A 17,204-nucleotide genomic window follows, 5' to 3' on the forward strand; every position below is an offset into this window, starting at 1 on the left:
GTGTATTTCCACATTTTTCCATGTGCATGCAGTGGATACAGGTCATGGTGATAAGAACATAAACAAATCCCCTGGGCAGGATGAGATCCTCCCAATAGTACTCAAAGAAATGAAAGAAGTTATTTACAAACCGCTAACCAAGATCATGCAACAGTCTCTTGACACAGGGGTTGTACCGACAGACTGGAAAATTGCAAACGCAATACCGATCCACAAAAAGGGAGACAAAACCGAACCAGGTAACTACAGACCAATAAGCCTATCTTCTATTATATGTAAACTTATGGAAACAGTCATCATGGTTTTAGGAAAGGGAGATCGTGTCTAACTAACTTGCTTGACTTTTATGAGGATGCAACATCGACAATGGATAATTGCAAAGCATACGACACGGTTTATTTAGATTTCCAGAAAGCTTTAGACAAAGTCCCGCATAAAAGATTAATTCTCAAACTGAACGCAGTAGAGATTCAAGGAAATGCATGCACATGGATTAGGGAGTGGTTAAAATCTAGAAAACAGAAAGTACTGATTAGAGGAGAAACCTCAAAATGGAGCGAGGTAACCAGTGGTGTACCACAGGGAACAGTATTAGGTCCTCTGCTATTCCTAATCTACATTAATGATTTAGATTCTGGTATTGTTAGCAAACTTGTTTAATTTGCAGACAACACATAAATAGGAGGAGTGGCAAACACTGTTGCAGCAAATGGAGATTAGATAAAGGGGCATTCAGAACAGAAAATAGGAAGCAATTTTTTACACAGAGAATTGTGAGGGTATGGAACCAACTTTCCAGTAATGTTGTTGAAGATGACACCCTGGGATCATTCCAGAAGCTGTTTGATGAGATTCTGGGATCAATAAGTTACTAACAATCAAACAAGCAAGATGGGCCGAATGGTCTCCTCTCGTTTGTAAACTTTCTTATGTCTTATGTTGTTCTAAGAATTTCAGATTGAGAAAAGGCCATTTTGCCCCTCTATGCTCGTTCGCTTTGATGCTAGTGTGATTCATTTGATCTCAGGAGAAGAAAAACAAAACCTCTAACAGATTATTAGGGGAAATAAAACCTCTGGGAATCCATGGCTAAACAGATCGTCCTTCCTCCGGGCAGGCTAGCTAAAGTTCTTCTAGTGGTCATGGAAAGGGTTATATATTAATGTTCATGGCAGCATTCAGTCTCGTCTTGGAAGATCCGAGTCTCAGCTTTGATAAAATTTGTCCGGTAACCTGTTCCAATGGTTCGCCACCCTTTCTGTGAAAAAGTTACTTCTCGCTTCAGTTCTGAATTTGCCCTTCTTCAGCTTCTAACTGTGGCCCCTGGTTCTGCTCTCTGTTATCTAAAACAATATATGTTGCATATGGGATTTCTAATTGTGGCCAGCTGGAGTTGTTTTTTTTAAGATGGTAAACACAGACACCATATTTCCCCAGTTTCCCTTGGAATGTCCCTTGTAGCCAAAAGGAAGTGTTTACATTGAAGAACAGAAAGTAAAATGAACATACACACGCGATAGAGCAAAGCTGTGTGCAAAGAGATTTAAAATGTTAAACCCCTATGGATACAAATGCCTTTGAAAAAAAATCACACACACACACACACACACACACACACACACAGACACACAGACACACACATATATATATATATATATATATATATATATATATATATATACACACACACACACACTTCTAAGTAAACAGAAAGATTAAAAGAAAAAAAAAAGTTTTATTTTAAAATTCATCATCAGCACAGGTGAACTTTGGCCACTTCATTATACTGTTCAATTGTTTCAGTTGAGTTTTAGCCAAAGGGAACAGCACGTGATTTACAGTAAACCGATGCTGTTACACTATTGATTACCTCTGGTTCTGAGATTCTGATCTTTATTTCCCAAAAGAGAAAAACTGTTCACAGGACAGGACGGTTATTGATATGTCCCTGCATGCAAGCTGAGGTCCTCTGACTCAGGCTTGCTTGTTATACCCAAGCAAAATTGCACCACACTCGGAGAGCGCTGTTTCAGCTTCATTGCCCCAACTCTCTGGAACTCTCTCCCAGCTTTAGTGCGTGTAGCTCCCACAGTCCCTTGCTTCAAATCAACTCTCAATACCCAATTGTTCACTCTTGTTTTCAATACCGTTTAAGCCTGACATCTGTTATTAGCTGTTGTCTAAATTGCTATTTCAGGTTTTTCACTCCATGTTATTCGTATGATTCTGTATGAAACACGTATACACAATGTTTAGAATTCACATCATAGCCTTGTATTTAATGTATTTGCATTTTTTTTCCTGTTTGTATTTAATGTGCTTTGCCCTGTATTTCACTGTATTGAATGTATTATGCATTGTTCCTCACTATCTTGTAAAGTGCTTTGTGATGGTGTGTATGTATAATATATATATATATATATATATATATATATATATATATATATATATATATATATATATATATATATACACACACACACACACACTTATAAGTAATCAGAAATATTTAAAAAAAACTAATTTTTTACTTTATCATCAGTACAGGTGAACTTTGGCCATTTCATTGTAGCTGTTCAATTGTTTCAGTTGAGTTTTAGCCAAAGGCAACAGCACGTGATTTACAGTAAACCGATGCTGTTACAATATTGATTACCTCTTGTTCATAGATTCTGATCTTTATTTTCCAAAAGTGCAAAACTGTTCACAGGACAGCACAGTTATTGATATTTCAAAGCCGGCTCACATGGGAAAGGCTTTGGCCCATTTCATAGTCCTTGTTCCTAGTCCAGTCTTCGTAATTTAAATATGTCATTTATTCTTTGTATTTTGAAATGCTGTATTACAGGAGAGATAACTAATCCTATCGAATGACCTCCAGGTATGGAGTTTCTCACCCCTGATTTATAATACATTTCAAAATATTTGAGATCTGATTCTACATATTTTGGTTTACTAAATATGTTTCTTTTCCATGTAGGCGAAAATGAAAGAAAAGATGATGCAGTCACATGGACCTTGCCTTTTACTTTCTCTTTGAGATTGCGGTCACTTGAGACAAATAGGTACTTTCCTCTTATCTCATGATAATATGTCCTTCCAATGAACGATCTCTTTTACAGTAACAACGTAAAATACATCATGCGTCATTCTATTATCAACTGTGGCATGTATTCACATAGACTGTAACATACCGAGATGTAAATTCATGACTTGTTATTTAATTAGAACTGATATAAGTTTGAAATTAATATTAATAGCTTTTTGCAGTCTTACTTGCAGCATTTCTTTTTTACATGATAGTGTTGCTCTCTGTACAGGAGCCATTAAGACATTTATTGAAACTGACCCAAGTCTTTTTATTTTTATTTTTTTATTATTCCTTAGCAGACGCCCTTATCCAGGGCGACTTACAATTGTTACAAGATATCACATTATACATTATTTCACATTATACAGATACCACATTATTTTTACATACAATTACCCATTTATACAGTTGGGTTTTTACTGGAGCAATCTAGGTAAAGTACCTTGCTCAAGGGTACAACAGCAGTGTCCCCCACTGGGGATTGAACCCACAACCCTCCGGTCAAGAGTCCAGAGCCCTAACCACTACTCCATACTGCTGCCCTTTATTGTAGGCTACCAGGATCTGGAATCCCAATGAAAGTGAAAGGAAGAGAGATTGCACTTGTTACATAGTTCTTGTTATCAAAACGTATATTTTAAATATTTTCCTGAACTTAGATATTAATTAAAAAAAAATGTTTTTAGATATCAGTGATTTTATTTCTGATATAAACTATCAATTTGTATCAATATATCAAAATATAACGTATAAACCATGAAGGGCTGTGCGGTTCCCATGATATATTCCACGCCTTTAACCACCCAAGAAGTGGTATATATATCAAAATGGTTTATACCGCTTTTAAGTGGTTTCTGCCGCTAACAGTTCACAGAGAGATTTGGACCGATCACCTCAGTAGCTACAGGCGTGCGATCACTGCTGCCAGGGTGAAGTACTTCTCTGAAATCATATCCATGGGACACGCTAAACCAAATAATCTCTTCAAAACCATTGATCAAATCCTGCATCCAGCCATCAATAAATACATCTCCCATTCATCCTCCTCTTTCTTTGGAAATGGACACCATTTATTCTATACTCTCCTGCCACAAACCCAGTACAGTACTTGACCACATTGAGTCCCCTCTGATTGCCCCTCCTGCTCTCTCTTCCTTCTCTCCTCTCTCTCCATTACTGATGTCTCCATCCTATTGTTGAAATCAACTACTGCCACGTGACCCTTGGACCCCTGGACAACAAATCTTGTCCATCTCTGTGCTTCTAACCTTGCTCCTTCCATTATGCACACTCTCAACCTGTCTCTGGTTCCAGGCCTGGTCCCTCCTGCCCAAGTAACGCCAGTGCTCAAAAAACCCTGCTGTCTTATCTAACTTCCGTCCCATATCCAATCTTCCATTTCTCTCCAAAACTCTTGAAAGGGCTGTAGCAAGCCAGCTGATGAAACATCTTACAGATAACAATCTGCTTGAATCTCTGCGGTCTGGCTTCCGGCCGCATCACAATACTGAAACTGCTCTGCTCCGGATTGTAAACAAGCTTCTGCTTAATGCTGATGCTGCTGCTCTCTCTGTGCTTGTCCTCCTGGGCCTAACTGCTGCTTTTTGACTCCATAGATCACAGCATTCTTCTTGTCCAACTTCAGAAGTATGCAGGGAACTCTGGAACCTGTCTCTCTTGGGTGTCCTCTTACCTATCTGTATGCATGCAGTCAGTTTTCTATGATAGAAGTAGTGTGGACGCAAACCCGGTCATTTGCTTTGTCCCTCAAGGATCTGTTCTTGTGCCTCTTCTATTCAATACCTACATGCTTCCCTTGGATCACCTCATCCACCAACATAGCCTCATGTTTCAGTCCTATGCAGATGACAACCAGCTCTACCTAAAACTCGACCCTGGATGTCCCTCTGCCATGGTCAAGCTCTCAGCTTGCATCCAAGACATCGAGGCCTGGATGTCTGCCAATTTTCTTCAGCTCAACACTAACAAATATGAACTTCTAGTAGGATAGAAAACGCAACTCAAGAATCTCAATATTGCTTCCTTGAACCTTGGAAACTGTCTGCTGCTGCCCTCCCCCATTTTACAAAGCCTTGCTGTACTTCGGGTTAGTAACCTCTCCTTTGATGCCCAAATCTTCTCTGTAGTCAAATCCTCCTTCTACCACCTCTGAAACATCTCAAAGGTCCGTCCCTACCTTTCCCTCCCGGATGCAGAGATACTCTGTCATGCATTCATCTGCTCTCGACTCGACTACTGCAACTCTCTCTATGGTGGTCTCCTGTCACATGCCATAAACCAACTGCAGCTGGTTCAAAATGCCGCTGCTAGGCTCCTTACCAGATCTAAATAACATTATCACATTACCCCTGTCTTGCCCAGCTGCACTGGCTACCTGTATAAAGTTTAGGATTATTTTCAAAATTCTCTGCTTGCCTACAAGGCCCTTCATCACACAGGTCCAGAGTATCTCTCCAACCTGCTGACCCACTATGTCCCTGCATGCAAGCTGAGGTCCTCATTATACCCAAGCAAAATAGCACCACACTCGGAGAACGCTGTTTTAGCTTCATTGCCCCGACTCTCTGGAACTCTACCAGCTTTAATGCTTGTAACTCCCACAATCACTCGCTTCAAATCAACTCTCAAGACCCACTTGTTCTCTCTTGCTTTCAGTGCCTGTAGCAGGGCAGGAGCCCTGCACATGAAGAGGGGGTTTGTGTGTATGCATTGTAAATAGTGTTGTGTGTAATTGTTGTTATTTAATTTATTGCAGTACCTGACGCTCCTGGGATAGCCTGCCTGCTGTGTGTGATTGCCAGCTGTGGATGATCAGCGGGTAGGTGTGTTCCAGCACGGCGTCAGGTATAAAGAGGTCCTGTTTGTTCACCTCGGGGCTGCTGCAAAGCCACGGACAACGGGCTGAAGATCGTCCACGCTACCCGAGCATAGTGAGAGAAATAAGTTGCTGAAATCCTCCGATCGCCGTGATGGTAAACCGGGATCAGAGCCAAAAGAAGCTGCCAAAACCGCCGACGGCCGGAGTCGGGGTTTGTGTTGATACATAAAGATTAGTTCGGGGATGGTAGATCCCTTTAAAGTATAGCGAGGTGAGCAAGGAGGAGGAGGAGGGGCAATCAGAGGGGACTCAGTGTGGTCAAGTACTGTACTGGGTTTGTGGCAGGAGAGAATAGAATAAATGGTGTCGATTTTGAAAGAAAGAGGAGAGGAGGTTGAATGGGAGATGGAGTTATCTATGGATGGATGCAGGATTTGATCAATGGTTTTGAAGAGATTATTTGGTTTAGCGTGTCCCATGTATATGATTCCTGGCAGCAGTGAGCTCATGCCTGTAGCTACTGAGGTGATCGGTCCAAATCTCTCTGTGAACTGTTAGCTGTAAAAACCACTTATAAGTGGTATAAACCATATTGGGCCTTGTGGTTCCGATGATATATACCACTTCTGGGGTTGTTAAAGACGTGGTATATTTCATTGGAACCGCACAGCCCGTTTATACCTTATATTTTGATATATTGATACATATTGATATCAGAAATATAATCACTGATATCTAAAATCATCTTTTTTATCAGTATCTAAGATCAGGAAAATATTTAAATTATAGGCTTTGATAACAAGAACTATGTAACAAGTGCAATCTCTCTTCCATTCACTTTCATTGGGATTCCAGATCCTGGTACCCTACAATAAAAGGACTTGGGTCAGTTTCAATAAATGTCTTAAAGGCTCCTGTGCAGAGAGCAACATTGTCATGTAAAAAAGAAATGCTGCAAGTAAGACTGCAAAAAGCTTTTAATATTAATTTCAAATGTATATCAGTTCTAATTCAATGACAAGTCATGAATTTACATCTCGGTATGTTACAGTCTATGTGAATACATGCCACAGTTGGTAATAGAATGATGCCTGATGTATTTTACGTTGTTACTGTAAAAGCGATCGTTCATTGGAAGAGCATATTATCATGACATAAGAGGAAAGTACCTATTTGTCTCAAGTGACCGCAATCTCAAAGAGAAAGTAAAAGGCAAGGACCATGTGACTGCATCATCTTTTCTTTCATTTTCACCTACATGGAAAAGAAACATATTTAGTAAACCAAAATATGTAGAATCAGATCTCAAATATTTTAAAATGTATTATAAATCAGGGGTGAGAAACTCCAGACCTGGAGGTCATTCGATAAGGATTAGTTATGTCTCCTGTAATACAGCATTTCAAAATACAAAGAATAAATGACGTATTTAAATTACGAAGACAGGACTAGGAACAAGGACTATGAAATGTGCCAAAGCCTATCCCATGTGAGCCAGCTTTGAAATATCATTAACTGTGCCGTCCTTTGAACAGTTTTGCACTTTTGGAAAATAAAGATCAGAATCTATGAACTAGAGATAATCAGTATTGTAACAGCATCGGTTTACTGTAAATCACGTGCTGTACCCTTTGGCTAAAACTCAACTGAAACAATTGAACAGTATAATGAAGTGGCCAAAGATCACCTGTACTGATAAATTATAAAAAAAAAATCATTTTTTTTTAATCTTTCTGTTTACTTAGAAGTGGGTGTGTATCCATAAGGGTTTAACATTTTAAATCTCTTTACACACAACTTTGCACTATCGCGTGTGTATGTTCATTTTACTTTCTGTTCTTCAATGTAAACACTTTCCTCTGGCTACAAGGGACATTCCAAGGGAAACTGGGGAAATATGGTATGCGTGTTCATCATCTTAAAAAACTCCTCCAGCTGGCCAAAATTAGAAATCGCATATGCAATATATATAGAACACATTTCGTAGGGCAGCAGTGTGGAGTAGTGGTTAGGGCTCTCGACTCTTGACCGGAGGGTTATGGGTTCAATCCCAGGTGGGAGACACTGCAGCTGTACTCTTTAGCAAGGTACTTTACCAAGATTGCTCCAATAAAAACCCAACTGTATAAATGGGTAATTGTATGTAAAAATAATGTGATATCTTGTAACAATTGTAAATCACTCTGGATAAGGGCGTCTGCTAAGGAATAAATAATAATAATTTCTGTGTCAATGTGATGTGCCTTACGGAAAGCCATATTTAAACTGAACCCACAATAAGTGATATATTTTATAATATGTATTCTTAGAGAGAGTGAGACTTTTTGACTTTTAAGATCCTTTATTAAACATTCCAATTAAAATCCATTAAAAATCAATAAAGGTAAAACACAACAAAATTAAGATTTATCAATATTAAAAAAATCTTAAAATACATCATGTTCTCCTAAAAATAGATTTTAAACAAAAAAGGATCGTAAAAAATCAATTAAAAAAACACAGTGTTTTCTTTTTGTTTAAAACAGTTTAAAGCCAAAATTAATAAAAACACTGTAAAACAATAAAAATAAATTTAAAAACTAGAACAAAAACTGGAGCTCTCCCTCCTCACTCACAGCACACAAGGCGTCTCCCACACACCACCTCTCCTGGAAGTCCTCCAGGTTATTATTGAGTTTAAAAAATTCAAAATCCACTCTTATCCGGCTGACCACCAACACCCTGAACTGCACCACAACATCAGTCAGCCCAGCCCCAGAGATACTGTTCTTTCTGGATTTTAAAATATCCAATTTTGCTTGACCTATTTTAAAATTAATTAAAACACACCTGTTTTTCTTTTTAAAACTGTAGGGAACCCCAAAGATAAAAAGCTCTTTCATGAACTCCTTGCCTAGGACCTGCAGGTGCTCCTGTAGAAGATGGAAGAGTGGTCCTAGTCTGACACACTCACTGTACATGTGAAACACTGTTTCCTCTGCAGAGCAGAAACAGCACTCTGAGCTAATGCTAGCATCAACTGTGGAGAAACCTGCCGGTGGACACAATACAGTGCAGGATCCTCCACTGCAGGTCCCCCGCTCTCTTGGTGAGGGGCAGGTTATACAGAACCCTTCATACTGGCCTGCACCCCTCCTTTACCTCCAGACATGCCCTCCACCTTGAATCCACCAACCCCGCAACTGGTGGGAATGTGATGCCTTCACACACATCTGGTAAATCTTCTTACTCTCTGCTGTATGAAGAGTTAGGTCTTTAACTGTGTCTAAGTTTAATAGCATTCCCTCGTTTCCTACATCCTCCTCTCCTTCACCTACTGCTGGACACACTAGCAGCCCTGGTAAGATGAAGTCTTGTCTCTGCCCTGTGCCGCTGGACATCTCCTCCCTCACAGCCTCCCTGAACTCAGGGAGAAAGAGAACTCCTCAGTTCACTGACCATTTTCTCTGCCAGTCTCTGAGTGCCAGCCCAGCGAGCTGTGTAGCAGTCAGCCAGCAGGTGTGCTCAAAGTTGATCAGGTGTCTCAGCCTGGTCACTCCTGCCCTCACAAAGCTGGCACAGAGAGTCAATGACTGAAAAAAATGCACAGGGAAGAGGGGATTGAAAAATAAGGGCTCCTCCAACAGGACCCTGCCTGTCAGGGACCCTCATCTCTTTTTACCCTCACTGCCCTCCAGGCATCTAAAACACTCAAGTAAAAAGAAGAGAGACCTACTTTAGCTAGTTTGGTACTCTCAATTAAAAACAGGTGTTTGTCTATCCCCAGCCCCCCTACTCTGCTGAGGAAAAAACAAGCCAGCCTCTTCCAATGAGCCTCCTCCACAGCATACAGGAACCTCTGAAGTGCCTGCAGTCTGAAGGCTGCCACCCTGCTGGCAATGCTGACCAGCCCCTGCCCCCCTTCATCAGTGTGGAGATACAGGACCACTGGCCTCAGCCAATGTCTCCCGCTCCAGAAAAACTCCAACAGTACTCTTTGGATCTCCTGCACCATGCCTCGGGGAGGGTCCAGACACACCAGCCTGTGCGACAGCATGGAGGCCACCAGACTATTGATCACCAGGACCCTTCCCCTAAAGGACAGCTGAGCCAGCAGTCCCCTCCATCTCTGCAGCCGCCCCCTCACCCTGTCCACTAGGCCCTCCCAGTTTTTCTGCATATATATCTCCACTCCGAAAAACACCCCCAGCACTTGTATGCCTGTCCTGTCCCATCTCAGTGCCTCGGGCAGGACAAGGTGGGTGCAATCATGCCAGCTGCCTGACAGGAAGGTGTCACACTTTGCCCAGTTAACTCTTGCTGTAGAGGCTCTCTGGAATGTGTGCAGGCTCTGCTGTAGTGCCTTGATGTCTCTGTCACTGCACACAAACACGTTCACATCGTCTGCATAAGCGGACACCTTCACTGTGACAGGGGAGGGTGAGGAGGGCACTGCCCAGCCAACCAGCCGACCCCTCAGCAGGTGCAGCAGGGGCTCTAAGGCCAGTGAATAAAGCATTCCAGACAGGGAGCAGCTCTGCCTAATACCCCTGCACACTGGGAAGGGCTGACTCAGCCCATTGTTAATCTTTAAAATGCTAAAAACATTCAAATATAAAAGCTGGATGTAAGAAATAAAAACAGGGCCAAACCCGAAGGCTTCCAGGGTTTTAAATGGGCATGTGTGGTTGACCCTGTCAAACGCTTTCTCCTGATCTAAAGAAACCAGCCCAACATTCAAATCACATGTATTAGCCATTGATAAAAAGTCTCGAATTAAAAACAAATTATCAAAAATGGAATGTCCCGGTATGCAGTAAGTTTGGTTCATGTGAATTACAGCTCCTATACACATTTTTAGTCTATTGGCCAGACATTTTGTAATTATTTTAAAATCAGAACATAAAAGCGATTCAGGTCTCCAGTTTTTTTTTTTTTAGCAAGCACAGGTCTCCTTTCTTGGGCAGCAGTGTGATTACTGCCCTCCTGCAGCTGAGGGGCAGTTCTTTATCTTGGAGGCTCTCTCCCAGCACCTGCAAAAAGTCCTCACCAATCACAGTCAATGCCAGGAGCTTTTCCATTTGAAAGCTGTGTAACAGCAGTGGTCAGCTCTTGTTATGTTAACGGCTTATCAAATTGGTGCTGTTCTTCGTTGCTCAGGGTGGACAAATCCTGGAGCAGCAGGTCCGTAACCTTCTGGTCACATGGCTCTTTGCTGTATAGTTCAGAATATAATTTTACTGCCTCTCTGCTGATCTCCTCCCGGCTGTACAGCTCCCTGCCGCAAGGCGTCTGGACGCAGTGCATCTGCCGGCTGTCTGCTCTCCTCCTTTCCAAGCCAAAGAAGAAACTGGAGGGGGTGTCCATGTCTTTAAGCTCCATGAAGCATTCTTCTTGTCCAACTTCAGAAGTATGCAGGGAACTCTGGAACCTGTCTCTCTTGGGTGTCCTCTTACCTATCTGTATGCATGCAGTGAGTTTTCTATGATAGAAGCAGTGTGGACGCAAACCCGGTCATTTGCTTTGTCCCTCAAGGATCTGTTCTTGTGCCTCTTCTCTTCAATACCTACATGCTTCCCTTGGATCACCTCATCCACCAACATAGCCTCATGTTTCAGTCCTATGCAGATGACAACCAGCTCTACCTAAAACTCGACCCTGGATGTCCCTCTGCCATGGTCCAGCTCTCAGCTTGCATCCAAGACATTGAGGCCTGGATGTCTGCCAATTTTCTTCAGCTCAACACTAACAAATATGAACTTCTAGTAGGATAGAAAATGCAACTCAAGAATCTCACTATTTCTTCCTTGAACCTTGGAAACTGTCTGCTGCTGCCTTCCCCATTGTACAAAGCCTTGATGTACTTCTGGTTAGTAACCTCTCCTTTGAAGCCCAAATCTCCTCTGTAGTCAAATCCTCCTTCTACCACCTCTGAAACATCTCAAAGGTCCGTCCCTACCTTTCCCTCCCGGATGCAGAGATACTCTGTCATGCATTCATCTGCTCTCGACTCGACTACTGCAACTCTCTCTATGGTGGTCTCCTGTCACATGCCATAAACCAACTGCAGCTGGTTCAAAATGCCGCTGCTAGGCTCCTTACCAGATCTAAATAACATTATCACATTACCCCTGTCTTGCCCAGCTGCACTGGCTACCTGTAAAGTTTAGGATTATTTTCAAAATTCTCTGCTTGCCTACAAGGCCCTTCATCACGCAGGTCCAGAGTATCTCTCCAACCTGCTGACCCACTATGTCCCTGCACGCAAGCTGAGGTCCTCAGACTCTGGCTTGCTTGTTATACCCAAGCAAAATAGCACCACACTCGGAGAGCGCTGTTTTAGCTTCATTGCCCCGACTCTCTGGAACTCTACCAGCTTTAATGCTTGTAACTCCCACAGTCACTCGCTTCAAATCAACTCTCAAGACCCACTTGTTCTCTCTTGCTTTCAGTGCCTGTAGCAGGGCAGGAGCCCTGCACATGAAGAGGGGGTTTGTGTGTATGCATTGTAAATAGTGTTGTGTGTAATTGTTGTTATTTAATTTATTGCAGTACCTGACGCTCCTGGGATAGCCTGCCTGCTGTGTGTGATTGCCAGCTGTGGATGACCAGCGGGTAGGTGTGTTCCAGCACGGCGTCAGGTATAAAGAGGTACTGTTTGTTCACCTCGGGGCTGCTGCAAAGCCACGGACAACGGGCTGAAGATCGTCCACGCTACCCGAGCATAGTGAGAGAAATAAGTTGCTGAAATCCTGATGGTAAACCGGGATCAGAGCCAAAAGAAGCTGCCAAAACCTCCGACGGCCGGAGTCGGGGTTTGTGTTGATACATAAAGATTAGTTCGGGGATGGTAGATCGCTTTAAAGTATAGCAAGGTGAGCAAGGAGGAGGAGGAGGGGCAATCAGAGGGGACTCAGTGTGGTCAAGTACTGTACTGGGTTTGTGGCAGGAGAGAATAGAATAAATGGTGTCGATTTTGAAAGAAAGAGGAGAGGAGGTTGAATGGGAGATTATCTATGGATGGATGCAGGATTTGATCAATGGTTTTGAATAGATTATTTGGTTTAGCGTGTCCCATGGATATGATTTCTGAGAAGTACTTCACCCTGGCAGCAGTGAGCTCATGCCTGTAGCTACTGAGGTGATCGGTCCAAATCTCTCTGTGAACTGTTAGCGGCAGAAACCACTTATAAGCGGTGTGAACCATTTTGGGCCTTGTGGTTCCGATGATATATACCACTTCTGGGGTTGTTAAAGACGTGGTATATTTCATGGGAACCGCACAGCCCGTCGCGGTTTATACCTTATATTTTGATATATTGATACAAATTGATAGTTTATATCAGAAATATAATCACTGATATCTAAAAACATCTTTTTTTTATCAGTGTCTAAGATCAGGAAAATATTTAAAATATAGGTTTTGATAACAAGAACTACGTAACAAGTGCAATCTCTCTTCCATTCACTTTCACTGGGATTCCAGATCCTGGTACCCTACAATAAAAGGACTTGGGTCAGTTTCAATAAATGTCTTAAAGGCTCCTGTACAGAGAGCAACACTATCATGTAAAAAAGAAATGCTGCAAGTAAGACTGCAAAAAGCTTTTAATATTAATTTCAAATGTATATCAGTTCTAATTCAATGACAAGTCATGAATTTACATCTCAGTATGTTACAGTCTATGTGAATACATGCCACAGTTGATAATAGAATGATGCATGATGTATTTTAAGTTGTTACTGTAAAATCGATCGTTCATTGGAAGGGCATATTATCATGAGATAAGAGGTAAGTACCTATTTGCCTCAAGTGACCGCAATCTCAAAGAGAAAGTAAAGCCAAGGTCCATGTGACTGCATCATCTTTTCTTTCATTTTCACCTACATGGAAAAGAAACATTTATTTATCCAAAATATGTAGAATTGATCTCAAATATTTTGAAATGTATTATAAACCAGGGGTGAGAAACCAGACCTGGAGGTCATTCGATAAGGATTAGTTATCTCTCCTGTAATACAGCATTTAAAAATACAAAGAACAAATGACGTATTTAAATTACGAAGACAGGACTACGAACAATGACTATGAAATGTGCCAAAGCCTTTCCCATGTGAGCTGGCTTTGAAATATCAATAAGGGTGCTGTCCTGTGAACAGTTTTGCAGTTTTGAGAAATAAAGATCAGAATCTGTGAACCATCAGTATTGTAACATCATCGGTTTTCTGTAAATCACGTGCTGTTCCTTTTGGCAAAAACTCAACTGAAACAATTGAACAGCTACAATGAAATGGCCAAAGATCACCTGTACTGATGATAAATTTAAAAAAATCATTCTTTTAAAATATTTCTGTTTACTTAGAAGTGTGTGTGTGTGTCTATATATTATAACAAACCGGTAGAGTAGTAGTTTTCCACCGACTGACACAGACACGAGGAACGTCAATACTTGTGTTGTATAGATTGTTGACCTGTACTGGTCACTAACTGGCTCACTTCTTCGCCCCTCTCTAACTATTCCAGAATACAGTGTCCAGAAGGCCGAGGCCTGCGTGAGTCCCGTAAAGCTTGTATGTTCACTGCAGGCCCTCCCTGCGGTGGTGGCTTTCTATTCCCGGTAATTAGATGAGGCCCTTCCCGGCTGGAATGGTTCTGCACCACTCATACGTATGGAACAGTCTCTCCCTTCTGGAATTCCTAGGTACCACAGGAAAGAGTGGCGCAGCTCCCTCTGCTGGGGTACTGCTGCAACACAGGTAAGAGCCAAGAAGATACATTCTGCTGAAGTATTCTCTGCAGCCCAGGTAAGGACAACGACGACACCTTCTCCTGGAGTATCTCTGCAACACAGGTAGGAACAACGAAGACACCCCCTTGCTGGAGTATCTCTGCTACACAGGTAAGGAACCAAGAAGACACCCCCTGCTGGAGTATCTCTGCAACACAGGTAAGGACCTCGAAGACACCCTCTGCTGGAGTGTCTCTGTAACACAGGTAATGATGCTGCAGCCCCCTGTTGCTGGGGTATTGCTGCAACACAGGTAAACGCCAGTAAGTGTGGAGCGGGCCCTCTTCAGAAGAGCGCCAAGAAAACCACTCCAGGGACCCAAGCACCTGCTGAAGACGTGCTCGCGGATTATAAAAGGGTTGTACCCGAGCTGTGGGGACGGACCCCTGCAGCTAATGTCCCGGGTGACCCCGAAATCCAAGAGTGTCACAGAGTTCACGTGCCAGATCCCGATGGTTTGTACCACCCACATAAACTGTTGTTGTGTATTTTTTCACAATAAACCCCGTCCTGCAAACCAGTCTGTTGTCTCAGTTCCCTCTGTTACCGCTTCTGCTACTGCAGCGCAATAGTGCGCAATGTTCCCCTCTGTGTCCCGGGTCTAATACACACGTCATCCACAATAGTTCTCAACCGCCCCGGAAACTGCGGAACTGTTTTTCATAGAGCTAGGCAGCACAATTATTTCAACTCCTCGAGATCGAGTTATCTTCTAGCCTTGATACTTCCGGGCTAACGAGCATTTCGGAAACATTATATCTGTTAAATATCCGAAGGGAGATATACTTTCAGACCCCGTGCAAATAAATTTGGCATTTTGCTTTTTATTCCAAACTTATTAGTTCTAATGTTACTCATGACAAAGACAAATGCATGCAGTTTCTTCAAAAGCTGCAATTGCCGCACCTTTCGGCCGATGAAGCAGCTCTCCTTGGCACTCCAATATCTTTAACTGAACTTAAAGACGTTCTTCATGATATGAATAAGGGTAAATCCCCGGGATTCGATGGCATTCCTTCTGAATTTTTTTCTGACTTTTTGGTCTCAGTTAGGTCCTCTTTTGCTTGATATGATGCATTCTGTAGTTGAGAATGGCTTTTTTACTAGAGATGTTAATACTACTATTAAAAAAAGATAAAGATCCCACTGATAGCGCTACTTATCGTCCCCTTTGTTTAATAAAATGTGACGCAAAGACATATGCTAAGGTGCTTGCACACCGACTTGTAGCCTATATGACTAAATTAATTCTCCATGACCAGACTGGGTTTATTAAAACTCGGTTGGCATCTGATAACATTCGCCGCATGCTTCATATTACTCATGCGGCAGCGGACATGAAGCCCCCATGCGCCGTGTTATCTCTGGATGCGGAGAAAGCTTTCAACTAATTAGAATGGCAAAATCTTTGGTTGGTTTTAAATCATATGGGGCTGGGGGAAAACTTCATAGGCTAATCCTGCAGCGATGGTGTCGACAGACAGTGAGTGTTCTCCCCAGTTTAACATCTCCAGTGGAAGCCGGCAGGGTTGCACCCTCTCTCCGCTGCTGCTCCCCTGTCATTCGAGCCGCTTGCTCAGGCTGTTCGCCAGTCGGTTGATTATACTCGAATACGTATTACTGTTTGTTGAAAATGTGTCTCAAGCACTTCCTCACCTATTGACTTTTTTTTTGATAACTTCAGTTTCCTATCGGGATATAAAATCAATTGGGCTAAATCGGCACTATTACCCCTGAATGGGGCGATGAGAAATATAATCTTGCCCTTGAACATATCGATGGTTCAGCACTTTAAATATATCTGGGTGTAGAGATCTACCCCTCCTTACACTCTGTCGTAGTAACTAATTTCAAAAATATTTTTAAAAAGGTGGAGATAGATTTAGATAGGTGGTCTCAACTTCCTAATTCATTTCAACCACGTATCTTTATAGTTAAAATGAATGTGCTCCCAAATATTAATTTTATTAGCTCTATGATTCCCGTTGTACCCCCTATACGATACTGGGATAAATCACACTCTTTAATTTCCACATATATATGGAAGGGTAAACGCCTGCGCATTAAATTCTCCACTTTTCTATGGGAGAAGTGTAAAGGAGGTTTATCCTTCCCAAACTTTATTTTATTTTTGGTCATTTGTTCTGCACCTGGTTTGACCCTAATGCTCCTGTCTCTTGGTGCTCCCTGGAAGAAAATTTGGTGTACCCATACAGACTACAAGATTGAATCTACTCAAATATTGCTCTCAGACATTGAAAGCTACGGTTTGGCCCCATAATCACACTGTTAGTTACAAAGTTGCACTTCTTCTAGGGGGTCTACCCATTTGTTTTCCGCACTGGAGGGACAGGGGGATACATACCCTCACTGATATTTCTAATGAGGACGGTCTCAGCACATTCCAGGACTTGCAACTCCTGTACAATTTGCCGGGTGTTTCTTTGTTTTTTTACAAGTGCAATCATCATTGCGTGTCTATGGGGTTCCTTGGGGGACAGCACTG

General features: G+C 42.1%; 1 protein-coding gene across 2 annotated transcripts in view; it reads right to left on the reverse strand.

Annotated features, from left to right (window-relative positions):
• The window catches only part of LOC117967713 (kyphoscoliosis peptidase-like), a 47,965-nt gene that overhangs the window by 15,487 nt on the left and 15,274 nt on the right, over positions 1–17,204 (reverse strand). The gene's annotated exons all lie outside the window — the stretch shown is intronic.

The sequence above is a fragment of the Acipenser ruthenus genome, chromosome 56 (genome assembly GCF_902713425.1).
Source record: "Acipenser ruthenus chromosome 56, fAciRut3.2 maternal haplotype, whole genome shotgun sequence".
Lineage (NCBI taxonomy): Eukaryota > Metazoa > Chordata > Actinopteri > Acipenseriformes > Acipenseridae > Acipenser > Acipenser ruthenus.